We start from the raw sequence: 4,252 nt of genomic DNA, 5'->3' as shown, positions 1-4,252 counted from the left end.
CACTAGATGGATTCTGCCTACACTGATTTCCCCCTGCCCAATCAAACTAGAGATCTTCAAACCTTCCCTCACACAGCAAAAACAATTAATCTCTGCTACAGAGTAACTAAAAAAGCACCATTACACCTGCTACCTAACAATTTGCAGACCTCAGAAATAAACAACCACCAATTTTAAATCACAGGATAGATTTTTATCTCAGTCTCAGGAGACCACATTTTTATGTAAACTATTTCGATAGCTTAAGAACCACAAATATGATTCCTGTTGAATGACCACCAGCTGCTCCACATACTGCCCTTCACTAGTTTAATCAAACTTCTATCTTTTTCTATACAGAATTGAAGATGCCTAACAAAAACAATAACTTGGCTCAGGTTAGAGAAATTACTGACTAGCAAAGACTTACAAAACTAGTAAAATTTCAAAAAAGCACGAGCATCATTTGCCTATGCTGGTTCACAAGAATGGACTAAACAAGCTTCCCCTTTTATACTACCTTTACCATTTCTCACCTTACATCAGTCACTAACAATTGTAGCTGTCAACCTCAAACATATCTGAATACTTGCTTGCAGGTACAGCAATAAAAAAAATGCTGGGACATGAGGAACTTACCATTAATATGAAAGATAACTGCTATATAACGTTCTTAACCTGGAATCAAGCAAACTTGAAAGACATCAAGTTTACAGGAACTGCCCCACAACAGAACTGAATGGGAACCTGCAATATAAACATCAGGTTAAGAAGGTCAGAGAAGTTTTCTTCCATGTCCAATTTCCTTAGATAATGGGGTTGTTCATGTCAACTTGATCTCTGTTACGGTCTGCACTCTATAAAGATGCACCAGAACAATAGTTCTGGCAAGGTGTGCTTCACTGAAAAACCAGCACTGGTCAAAGTTTTAACTGCAATATCTTACAGCATAACTGCACGCCCGCTCTGCAGAGGAATGAGCTCTATGCCAGCATAACATAGCATAACTTACACAACATAGCACTGAAGTACTATGTCACAAGACTAAGCAATTAAAACATAACATTTACACAGGTCTAAATTCACTGTAAGTGATTTATGAAGGTGAGCAGACTTAAGATAGCTGGCATGAATGACCAAAGGACACACGCCACTGTATATCTTTATTTATAAGTAAAGACATTCTTGCCACTTAATTATTCTCAAATATAAGAGAGCAATTCACTTAAAATATATAGAGCAATTTCCAAATGAAAAGATTAGGTATTTCCCTAATACCTTCCCCTGTGTCTTATCAGAAAATGACAGTGGTCATTATACAGTCCTTAACTGTTTTTCTTTCTAAACTATTTTGTGAACCTTCCCCATGATAAAAGCTTGAAATATGCTGACCATTAATATTTTGAATAAGGGATACTAGGAAGGTATCTCTCCAACATAATCTTCTGGATGAGTCAGTCTCTGATATAAGATTTTTCCATGCTCCTCCTTCTGCATGCTGGTCATCTTTACAACATTTCTGTTCTCATTGTTGTGCCAATACCAGATTTGGCTTAAAAGCAAGACTTGGAAATACTAACAGCTTATTAGTGAAAAAAAAAATCCTCCCCAAAGACCAGAACTTAGTTCCAAAACTAACTCAGCTCAGGGAACAATACACTAATTTATTCTAATTATTCTATACAGTTAAAATTAATCCCAATACCATGATGTGCTTTTTGAAGTTCAGTCCACTGCTGGAGTCAACACTCGAAATGTGAGGATCGTTACATTCCAAGTTCCATTAGTAAATCTAGCTTAAATAAAAAGTCACACAACCAAACGAACACTCTAGAAGCCAGTAAAAGCCACTAAGTACAAGTTTGTCACCCATTTAACTCTGCAGAGTTAACTCTGCTAAGCAGCTAATTAAATAATTTGTGATTGCCAGTGTAATAGCTTAATGAGAAAAGAAATGGTTTAAAGTTAAATCTGCATCACAAGTGACAATGCTGGAGCACCCTATTTGAAACTCTGCTATCTCAGTGAAATCTAAATAGTAGTTAAAAGTTCCTTTTAGAAATCAAGTTTCAGAGAAACTTTGGTGACGCGTGGTAGCAACAAGGAACGTTCAGTTGGAGAGAGGGAGAGAGAATGACTAATGGATAGGGAGCTGTGGCAACATGGAAAATAAGATTGATTTCTTTCAATGTTATTCTTACTTCGAAGTTTAATAACGTGCCCTCTTGTCTTAGTTTTAAAGCAATACTCCTTTTCTGTCTGTGTCCTGTACAGCACTGAAAGCACATTCTTCTCCAAATATGGTTTGACTGAACAGAACTTGCATGCTCCTTTTCCACAAACTACTTTTACCACCTGCTCTAATTATCATGAGCTATCCTGACATTTGCAACACTTCAGTCTTCAAGCATGATTCTCCTAGCAATTGCCAGTGAAATTTTAGTTGATTTTATCCCTAACTGTTCATATTACTATACAGAATTCCTACAGTAAAGTATTTACAGGTCTTACCATGGCATACTCAACATTTCAGCTGCAGCATTACTAATGAACACTGTAATTACCAAGCATTATTCTGTAATTAGAAATACCTAAAGATATAATTGGAATTATTTTACTTCTTCAAAGTGGTTAGTAAACATGCATTAAAACTCTTACTTCAAATTCCCTGTCTCAATAGCAGCATTTGCAATAACAATAAAAAGCTAATGAAGGACCAATTCTATACAAGAACAGACTGCTACAAAGGCCACTTAGGTGCTTAAATGCCTGTTATTCTCTTTTTACCTCTATAGCTGTGGTAAAATTTAGATTACTGACACTACTCACATGGTTTCACCTCAGTAGCCTATGCATAATTTTAATTTATAAGTTTAAGTTATCTGGCAAGCTTATTGAAGTCTTCTTCCTGTTTAAATTGAAACTTCTCATTTCACAACACTTCTCTAAGAGAGACATGAAAAAGCACCTTCACAAACTAAAGATTATCTGATGACAGACAGAAAAGCAGAGTTAAAGCCCTTATTCAATCACAAGAGCCTCTTTTCAGACATCTGTAGATACACATCTCTTTGTAACATAACACAGTCCCACTCCTGTCACCACAGAAGTGGTTTTAAGAGTCCCCTGTATGTTTTGCCTAAACAATTTAACCAGCTTCCACCTTGACAGAGTACGGGCATATTCTCCCCCATTGGCTTGTTATGATAACACAGCAAGTACCTTTATAAAAACTGTGACAGCTTTTATGCAGGTTACAGTGAGAGGGGAAAAAAAATAAAAATCTCAAGTCCTCATGCAGCGGAAGGCACTAACATGATAACAACAAAATTCTCATTAAAAAAAAGAAAGCATTTAATATATACTTTTGCTGAAGAACCAAAACCCTCCCCTTCCCAGCTCCTTACTGGTGGATACTTTTGCATGTGTCTTCATATGCCTATATATATATACATACACACATATATATATGCACAGAGCCATTTTAAGATTGCTGACAAATCACCTTATTTCTTTAGTTGAAAATATGCTTTTAGGAGAGTTTCTTAGCTAAATTACACCTGAAAGTGTTTCCTGTAGCCTGTTTATACTGGTAGCACTTGTAACTATACAGCAGGTTAAGTCTTTTCATTATTGTAATTCTAGTTACTTGACAAGTCAAGCTAGCAGCATATTAAAATTTATACACTGACTCTCCTAACAGAAAGAAGAACCATTGGCCTTTAGAAAACAACTGCTAAAGTAATTACTAACAGGAAACCTGTAAAATAAATCAAGATTTGGACTGGGCTTTTGCTGCTGAGGCATACAAATCTCTCTCAAATTAAACACTTCCTCTGTATCATGAAGACAGTCTTCTGCGCTGCCAGCTAACATTATAATGAAAAAGCAGTTTAGATACTCCAATTAAAACCACCCAAAGCCAATCATCTATAATTGCACATGTTTATGTTGGCCTCAACCACTAGACACACCTACAGTATTTTACTCTAACGTGCATTTGCCACTAAAATGCCTGTCACACTAATTGGCATTGATTACAACACAGAAATTGTGGGTGCCTCGCCCTCCAGCCCGTAGCGATCCCCCAAAAAAGTCGTCCCACACCAGTCCTCCAGCGAAGGGGCTGCCTAAACCGGGAGCCCCGACACCCCCCTCCTCGGCCTGTCCCCTCTCTATGGCCTCCAGCACAGGCCCAGCTGCCCAGCCCTCCCTGCGCCTCAGGCAAGCCCTCCCCGGGCCGAGACCCGGTCCGCAGCCGCAGACTCCTGCC

This window comes from Pygoscelis adeliae, unplaced genomic scaffold (genome assembly GCF_000699105.1).
Source record: "Pygoscelis adeliae isolate BGI_AS28 unplaced genomic scaffold, ASM69910v1 Scaffold771, whole genome shotgun sequence".
NCBI classification, from domain to species: domain Eukaryota; kingdom Metazoa; phylum Chordata; class Aves; order Sphenisciformes; family Spheniscidae; genus Pygoscelis; species Pygoscelis adeliae.
Note: the sequence above shows the minus strand (reverse complement) of the source record.